Here is a 10,490-nt window from a genome sequence, read left to right on the forward strand (position 1 = left end):
TGTGCATTTCTGCTTAGCCCTCCTTACACTGATACCCATAAATAAAATCCAGTGATAACGACTGCCTTCAGAAATCACCTAAGTAGGGTCTAGTTTGGTCTCATTTAGTCCTGGTACTCTGGGAAGAACTGTGGGGTTTGTAGAGTTCTCCTGAGCAAACAGCATCATAAAGATCAAAGAACAGCAAAAAGGGCAGAGATAAAGTTGTGGAGAAGTTTAAAGCAGTTATATGATAAAACACTACCTAGAGAATTAAAGCCTGCTTTATGCTTGACACATCCGTGAGGTCCATATTACGTCATTTTAGCTTCTGCACCGGCGCACCTGGGAAAATTTGTAACTACGCAGACAGTCCCACACTGAAAACATGGTGGACAAGAAAAAACTTCTTCTGCCGGAGGTTCGTTAATTTAGACATTTTCATGAGTCGACCCAAAAAGGTCACGATGATCAACAAAGTGTTAACAATTCCTGGACAGAAATCACAGTCACTCTTTGAAGAAGGTAAGAGGCCTAAATGTTGGAAATAACTGTTATCTACTTCTACGTGTAGAGGGGAGTAGTACGCTTAGCGTAAGAGTGTAACACTGCCCCCTTGAGTCTGGGAGAAAAGTGCTACTTAGGAAGCGCAGCCTCGAGTATAAATGCTGCAGAAGCGGTTGGTGTCCGCACGTCTCATTTCCACGTGGAACCTACATGCATCAAGCATAAAGCAGCATTATAGCCGTTCCACATAGGACACGGTGCGCTGCATTTCAGCACTGGTCTTCGTCTGCTCGCCACAGTCAAAGTTCAGCAGAACTTTGACTGCGGTGTACGCGGAGCTCGCAAAGCGATACGCTTGTGCTTTGCTCGGTGCAGCGATTTGTGCCCTTGCGCGGCTCATGATGGCGCTGAAAAGAATGAGTATCGGAGCACAGCAGCGCACACCGCGTCCTATGTGGAAGAGCCATAAAATGTCCCACACTGAGCAGTTCAGTCCGTCATCTGAAAATGTAAAGAGTGTGGCACAACTGCATACCTACCAAAACATGGCCATCCATCTTAACAGACAGGGCAAGAAAGGAAGTCCTTAACCAGAGGACCAACAAGAGATCCATAGCAACTCTGGGGAAGCAGCAGAGCTCGGGTGGGAGAATCTTTGTACAGGACAGCAAATGTTCAGAAATACGCAGAAAGTATTGGGGGGAAAAATAAGCTTGGAGGTCCTGATTGCTGTTTGCCACAACTCATGTATCGGACACAACAAACATGGAAGTGCTCTGGTCACAAGAGAACCAAACAACACCATTTAAGTAATGCAAAGTGAAAAGCAAATTAACAGCACCCTGAACACACCATCCCCAAGGTGCAATATGGTGGCGGCATTATGCTGCAGGTATGCTTTTCTTCAGCAGAGGAAAACTAAGAGGCCATTACCTTAGTGAAACATGGTGGTGGCAGCATTATGCTGTGGGAAAGGAACAGGGAAGCTGGTACAAGTTGATGGGAAGTTAGATGGAGGTAAACGCAGGACAATACTGGAAAAAAAAACTACTAGAGGCTGCAAAAGACTTGAGGCTGGGAAGGAGGTCGCCTTACAGCAGTGGTGTCCAGAGTCAGCCCTCAATGGCCGGTGTCCTGCGTGCTTTAGGTGTTGTCCTGGTTTAACACAGCTGAATCAAATGAGTGTTCGATTGGTAGGCCTCTACAGACCTTGATCAGGAGACCTCGATGACCGGAGTTGAACACGCCTCTCTTAAAAGAAGAAAGTGACTCCAGATTTAAGCTTATTCAGGTGTTTGAATGGTGCACTTTCCAAATGTGAATCCAATTGAGAATTGGCAGCAAGACATTAAAACACAAATGCTTACAGATGTCCTCTTTCCAACATAACTTATGCATCTCAAAGACTGGACGACAGGCTGATTTAGGGAAACCCCAGTCGGTCGAGGCAAATGACCGTTCACACTGAGCCTGGTTCTGTTGGAGGTTTTCCTTTCCGTTAAAGGGGAGTTTTCCTCTCCACTGTCGCTTCATGCTTGCTCAGTATGAGGGATTGCAGCAAACCCATGGACAATGCAGATAACTCTCCCTGTGGCTCTACGCTTCTCCAGGAGTGAATGCTGCTTGTCAAGACTTAATGCAATCTGCTGGGTTTCCTTAGATAGGATTTTTTTTTTTGACCCATCTGTATAATCTGATTGAATTTGACTTTGTAAAGTGCCTTGAGATGACATGTTTCATGAATTGTCGCTATATAAATAAAATTGAGTGTAATTAATACAAATTCATGCCATTATTTTGCGATTTTTATTTGTGATTTGTTTGTATTTGGACTGCTGAACTGCTGAAGCCACAAAAATGGACTCTCTACCACATTCGTATATTACACGGTTTTAATAATACTCACCTGTACACTGTGAATCGCACACTGTCTATTTCCCCTGCATTGTTTACATTATTTACATTTCACCGCTGCACCTTATCCTGTAATTTACTGCAATTTACTGTGATTTTTTAAGCTGTATGCAAACGAAATTTTGTTCTGTACGCACTGTGCATACGAAATGACAAATAAAGTTGTCTAAGTCGTCTAAGTGTTGCTCTATCACATAAATTCTTAATATAATGCATTCAAACTTGTGGTTGTAACATGACAAGATATAGATATATATATATATATATATATATATATATATATATATATATATATATATATATATATAAAAAAGGTAAAGGGGTTTGAATACTTTTTGAAGGTGCTGTATCTCACCTCTGCCCTTTGGTTGTTTGGTAAGGATTTCTTTCCCAAGATCTTAGAATGGTCCCCAGTTTATTTTGCAAGAATAAAAAACAATAACGTAAGATGAAAACATGTCCATATTCTGACACACAGATGAGTCACAGACATAGTGGACGTACCGTAAATGTCAATTTAAACACCGAACACTGCAGCAAAAGGTGAAGGTTATAAGTCATTACAGCAGAGAGCGGACAGCTCAGAGAAATTTGTCACCGCCACTCACGAGCCCACCCTCAGTACGCCCACCGATCAGGCCATAAAACTGACACGAATCATGACACACCACTCTCATAACAGCTAAGAGAAAAAAAACTGTTATATTTACATTGTTTGACACCAATCTGATTCACAGAGCCGTCAGCTGTTCAGTCATCTTCCAATGAGCACAGATCAGAAGATTTTATCATAATACCTTAAAATGTGAACAACTCAAACAAATATATTTCGCTCAAACTGATTTTCTTTTCTTTTTCAACCCTGCTGACTTGATCCCCCCCGAGTTATTTCCCTGTACTTTTAGCCACGCGGCTGGTAGCCTTTTTCTTCCTGTAAAAATCTTACCTAATCTTCCTTTCACTGTATGCAAAAACATTTTTATTAGTTTTTGTAAGCTCCTTGAACAAACACTGCTTGTTAGAATTTCAAGCATCTGATTTCACAGATAATTTCCCACTTGCGACACAAAAGCATTTTAAAATGGTCAGCTCCTCTCCTTCTTTCCATTTATCAGTAATTATGACTAAAACAGTGAACGTGAAGTAGTGCACAACGCAACATTTAGGATGATGGATCTGCAGTTAATGTCAAAGTGATCTTCTTAATCACAAACCTGTATCCCTCGGTTCTCAGGTATTCAGTGCACTCTCGCAATTAAAGCGCGTCTCAGCGGACGACTTTGACGAGTCCTTCATTCCAGTGGTCCTGTTTTTACTGCGCAACATGTGCAAATTGTAATGCAACCTTTACGTCAGGCACACATCTCTCAATGTGAAGGATCGCTTCAGTGCTTCCTTCAGATAAAAGGGCCATCAGCTATGGACCTGTCTCCTAGCTGTCCTTTCTGGCCAAATTTCTGTGATCTCCTTCCTGCTCAGCGATTACATGTTCCTACTTGTCACTTTGATCATCAAGGTTGCTCTGGAAAGTTTTAAAGGCTAAACTTGGGTCCCAGCGTCTCGCCAAAGGGAAATCTAACACATGAGGGGGATTTGGGATGGAACGGGGGTGTCACATTTTAAAACCTGCTCCAAACAGAGCCGGTATGATCACAGCTTAACGTGACCTACGTGTTGAAGAAGCGCCAGCGTGAACTGCCTTGCTTCATCCCCAGACACGGCATCTTTTGTTTGCTATTATTTAGGGGGTTCAAAATGGGTTTCGTTTGAAGAATGTTCACGTTTTCCTCAGCGGATTTCCTCACAATTCAGTCACAGACACCATTTTCTGTCCCTGCCCATTTGTTTCTCATTTCTTTTGTTGTGCATTTTCTACTTTCAAGGTAGACTGCATTCAGATTACAGCACTGCCGCTTTGATTTTCCTTTGCCTGCTCTAAACGTGTGATTTTCTTTTACAACCCTCACAATCCTTTATGATTTTGCTCCAAATCTTTAGGCACATACTGACAAACCAACTCACACCTTGAACCACACATGTCAAATTCTGATTATTAAGTGTTTTCCACTGCTCAAATGTCCTTGTTTGCAGTCGTTAAAATTCTGCAGATAGTAAAATTATTTATTTTTTAACATTAAAAACAGAAAGTACAATGTTTTAAGGGATTTTATGGACTACAGCATATCTCTCTCTCTTAGGTTTACGATACTTTAAAGCTTGTTTAGGGACCCTAGTATCCAATTCATATCAACATTGAGTCTGATAAAGGATCTGTGAGCTCAGCAGAACAGACTTATACATTTAGCCAAATCCAGTCTTGTGCTCTATAGGGATGGAAGGAGATGATGAAGGATTTATCAATGGGCCGCATTTTGGTCAAGTGAGAACGCAGTAATGAAATCTTCTCGTTCTATAATCTCCATGCTCAGGATTTACTTGCAAAGTAGATCTTGATCTGAACAAGTGTTCTTCACTAAATAAATAAAGCTAAACTGTTAAGACAGTGCAGCATGTCTGCCATTTTACTGGATTTATTGGCGAATCTTACATCTGAGACACGGCCAAGTGTACAGTCCAACTGCATTTAGATTACTACCACACAATGACTTAATCTTTTAAATTCACCTGGAGGTAGGTTTACATAAAGCCTCTGTAAAAACAGGGATTTAAAATTAGAGACTGTAATGTACACAACCATTTCAGCAGACATAAAATTACAATTATTGACAAAAAATCTATACCAGCATGCTTCAAGCAGGACTCAGTAAAGCGATACCCATCATCCATAGCCAATATGTGGCCAGAATGGAAATTTAATGGGATATTTGTGTCCCGTAATGCAGACTGAGAACTGATATTAATTTTTCATGTGCTCCAGGCGACAAGAGTATCATGCCAAATATGCATTTAGTTATTTGCTACTTTCCAAATACCAGCTTTATAGCATTGATAGCACCTTGAATATGAATTTTGTCCTTCTAAAGACATGCACACTGTAGTTAGGAGGAATAAACTCAAGAGTCTCAGGGGTTCAATGATGGGTGCTTTTAATTTCATACAAACTTTTCCTCTATCCAACTGCCTCCAATATTCTGGAAATATCAAAAGATTTATGTTAGTTGTGGCTGAAGTCGCCTCGAGGTAAAAGCCTAGAGCAGCAATTGACTGTTTGTGCAAGTTAGAGAGTTCTCGGCTATTCCCATCTCTGGTGAAGAAAAACATAAACCCAATCAAAAATCATACAAAACAAATTTGCTCTAAACCAATTCCACTCAGATTTGCTTTCACTACTTTGCCTTGATTATGATTAATTATTCACTTGATTCCATTTTTCTGTCTGGTGCTGGTTGTAAAGGTTCTTCACCCCAAGAGTGCAGTCTTTCCTTTTTAAAACAGAATCCTATTATGGTCATTGCATTGTGCTAACCTACAGTACATAAATGTCTAAACAACTCAGTAATTTAACAAAAAATCAGCAAATAAAGAAAAAAAAAAAAACAGTAGAAATCATAGTTGCAATGTAGACATCATGCACGTGAAAGCAGGTAGAGTACGCTGTGTCCTGAATGTATTGCAGTGTTTGTTCAGAACAGGCACGACTCTGGGTTGGAGAAAAAATAATATATATATATATATATATATATATATATATATATATATATATATATATATATATATATATATATATATATATATATATATATATATATATATATATATATATATATATATATTATTTATTATTTTTGAGCCCGTTTGTGCATGTTTGCTGGGATTGATATCTCCTCTCAGATGGTAGCAGTTAAAAAAAAGTTGTGGTGAGAATGAGTAGGGTCTTTGCTAATGCATTGGCTTTCCCTAGGCATCATGCGTTGTATATATCCTCAAGCTTTGGCAGTTGAGTTCCTGCAACCCTCTGTGTACTGGAGACAACACGCTGAAGGACCTTTCAGGCAGCTGCGGACCAGCTGAGAAACCATGTGGAGAAGCAGTAGGTTAAAATGCTCTCAATAAAGCAGCGGTAGAAAGTTATCAGCATCGCCTGTGGAAGTCTGGTCTTTATTCACTATAATCAAGGAGAACAGTTGTGCATTCTTCACCTAAGCGGCAGTGTTGATGATCCATGTGAGGTTCTTGGAGATGTGCACTCCCAGGACCCTGACGTAGGATGCTTCCCCCCCCCCCCCCCCCCCTCCATTGAAGCAGAATGGAGTGTCATCTGCAGCTCCAAGTTACCTATATTTGATAACCAGCCCCTTCGTCCTCCCCGTGCAAAGTGACAGGTTGTCTCAGGGTAATACCTGGCAATGTTTTGTATCTCTGCTCTATTCATTTTATGAATAGATTTTGTTTCTTAACAGAAAATGGTGTATACACATTATATGCTAAATAAACCGTGAACAATAATCAGCTAAACATATGTATACAGTGTATAAACATTATATTTCTTCAAATCACAGCTGGCAATTTTATTGCTTCATTTGATTTAAAACTTTACCGTCACGCTGTTACTGAAGACAACAAAACTGGAGATGGCCACAGGCCTCTTATCTGCATGGATGACCAACACGTCATGTAATGTGTGAAAGGGTAAATGGTGCTTGTTACAATAATGGTGGTGCTCTTTGGAAGGTAATCCAAAGAGCACTCACTAGCTGTGTTTACATGCACAAAATTTCACGATCGGACTAAAACATATTTGGATTAAATAAGCGGACAGGCGCACAATCGAGTAATCTGATCATAAGGTGCCTGTATATGCACCTGGCTTTATTTAGAATAGAACCACTCTGATATGTCTAGTTCTAAAATTCACAAAAAAAAAAAAAAAGCAGAAGAACTTCGGTCTTTGCTAAATAACAAAAAAAAAGTAAACAAAGCGGTATTTTACAAGTTAGTTAAGCAACAATTTTGAGCTCATATTGTTTCTGAATAGAAAGGTTTAATGGGAGCCCTGACAGTTTTGCTTCCCGTCAAATTTTCGCCACTCACCAATGCGGATATACGTCACGTTTATGTGGGGCTTATCAATAAACCACCCCTCTCATTCAGATTACAGTTTCATTCCGATTGAGCTTAATCTGATCATCATATTCCGATTGGCTTGTTTACATGACCCTTTATTATTCTGATTGACCCTTTATTCCGATTAACTTTGTCCATGGGATACTGCTGAAGTTCAACGTTCATGTATACGTATACAAAATGTTGGTATATACATATATATAAATTTCAGAAACCAAGTATTCAAACCCTGTCTAAAGCTTGCTATTTCAATACATTATTCACCAGTATACTATTAATCCTTCTTAGCCCTGTTTTTTTATCTTTACATGTACAATTTCTTGAAGGGAATTGCAGAAAAGTGGATAGATTACCTGTAAAAATGTTTTTACTAAAAAAAAAATGTATAAATAAAAAAACAAAAAAAAAAAAACATGAGGGCAGATCAAAGGTTGCTGATTTAATTGAATCCTTTAAGCAAAATAAGAAAATTTGAGCCAGAACAAGTATTAAGACTTTTAACCAATAAATGAATATACTGAATCTGCATCAGTTGCAAAGATTTTTGTTCCTTCTCTGAAATTGGGGCTTTTTTCCTGTTGCTGCACACAACACATAATAGTATTCTTCTTGCCTCTGTAACCGTCAGCATGAATGGCTGCTTCATTTACTAGGCGACAGTATAGAAATCCAAATAAATAACACTTTTTCATAACTATTTTAAAAAATGAGTATGGGCAATTCATTTTTTTTATTCTAGACAAACCTGGCGCTTGAATGCTTTACCTAGTTTGTCTTTTTAGTTGTCTCCAAAATAGACATTTCTATTTTCTTTTTTTCTTTTTTTTTTTATAATGACATTGCTTGAAGTCTTATTTAACAAAATAAGGACTTGAAATCAACCTGAAAGTACAAAATAATCCTTAAACCCATTGTACCATAAACATAAATTAAGAAATGTGGGCAGAAATTATTTAGGTGTTACAGATACAGTCTAAAAAAATAAAGGAGACTTAAATAATGTCTGAGCAAGTTTGGTTTGATGTGCATTTCTGCAGCGCCTAACATTTGAACGGATATATCTGATGTTTGATTTTTAGGCTCCGTCAAAGAGATCTAAATCCCCTGATGTGAGGTAGATTGGTAATGGTGGATGAAACAAGATAAGCGGTGGCAGAAAGTCTGACGTGTGGAACAGACAGGTTGACAGCGACAGAACATTTAATGATGTGGTACATGCTTTCCTGAGGCGTAATGTAGAAGCGTATGCAGCGTGCCAAAGCGCAAGGAATAATCAGCCGTGTAAAACTAAATACGTTCCTAAATATGTTGTCTCCATGTCATGCCATGTCAGTCTGCCACCGTCTCAGTCTGACTTGATTCAGGTTTGCATGACTAGATCTGACCCCACATAAACCTCACTTGACCGAGAGCCGCCGCTGTAATTAGACAGAATGCACTCTCGCTGCTAGAGACGTTATTGACAAAGCCTTGAATCCCAAATGAACTGCGACCACGTGTGGGCAGGATGAATGTGAACGAGGCTGCTGACACCGACATGGCAAGACAAGGGTACAGTCACCTCGCTGCGATGCGGCTCACAATGGACAACACGTTTATGCTGAAGTCAGTGAGCGGCTGCATCCCTGCTGGTGTATTGATTAAAAGGAAAATGGCAAGGTACGATAACATGGATTGTCAGCAATTTCCCCCATTAGCATTCAGAGCCGTATTCTATTGACAGATGTTCTGGCACCGAATTCCTTATTCAGCTATGAACCTGTGAGGTCCATATTCAGTGAACAGGCAAGAATGAAGCCTGGGCTTACAGTTTAGTCACAAACCAACATCATTGGTTAATCTAAATACTTAAGCCTCATATTATCAAAAAGTTAATTTCTCTTTTGAAATTACATTGTAGAAATTATGATTCATTACACAAACAATTTCACTTTAAAGAGTTAATTTATGTTAATATTGATGATTACGACTTACGCCTGATGAAAACCCAATATGCATCTCCTCAGAACATTTGAGTATTACACAAGACCAAATTAGAAAAGGAAGCTTAGACTTAAAAATGTCATGTTACGGCCATCTTGTGGTCTATGTGATCAAAGAAGACGGTCTCTGATCCACTCCACAAAAAGTACAAACCTCAAAAGGTCAAGGCCAATAGAGCTGGATGTTCACCAAGTGCTGCATCGGAGCATTTTAATGGAAGGTTTAGTGGAAGGAAAAAAAACTGTAGTATAAAAAAGGTTCATAAGCAACAGAGAGAACCACAGCTTTGAGATAATTGTAAAGTGGAGCTTGTTCAGAGCTCTGGGGGAGATTCAATTCAATTTTATTTATATACAGTAATGGCAATTCATGAAACATGTCATTTCAGGGCACTTTATAAAGTCAAATTCAATCAGATTATACAGATTGAGTCAGATTATACAGATTGATTAAAAAAAATGTCCCATCTAAGGAAAGGTATGGTCTGCAGCTGGAGTCTGTGTTTCAAGTGTCAACACACAGACTGGTCCAGGATACCAGCCATCGCCGTCTCAACAGGCAGGAAAGTCTTTCCTGGCATAGCGAGAAAAATGGCTGTACTGTTGCTCAGTTGTAGCGTTATGATACCCATGACCTGTATTGATCTCAGTCTCTAATCCAGTCTTGGTCTCTGTCTCAGTCTCAAGATCATTTAAAGAGACCAACTGCAACCTCATGTGAAAGTCCTGGCTGCACCTAAATGCAACGCGTTCTGTTTTTTCCATTTAATAACTTCAACACTGCCACTAGTGTCTCTACGTACAGAGGACGTAAAGAAGAGGGAATGAGAAGAGAGGGAGAGCATTTTTCCAGAGCAAATATGTAGATATTTTTCTGATTAAAACTGACAGAACGCCAACCAAGCTCACAGCAAAAAGAGAACTAAAATTAAGTTAAAAAGAAATTAAGTTAAGTCTTGAAATGAGTGTATTTGTCCTTGCTTTGAGCAGGCAAGTTTAAAGCATCTGCCAATGGAATAAGATTTTTGCACTAAAAATAAGAACAACTCTGAAGTGCAGTATATCCAATTATCATATTTTAGG

The sequence above is a fragment of the Fundulus heteroclitus genome, chromosome 18 (genome assembly GCF_011125445.2).
Source record: "Fundulus heteroclitus isolate FHET01 chromosome 18, MU-UCD_Fhet_4.1, whole genome shotgun sequence".
Classification (NCBI taxonomy): domain Eukaryota; kingdom Metazoa; phylum Chordata; class Actinopteri; order Cyprinodontiformes; family Fundulidae; genus Fundulus; species Fundulus heteroclitus.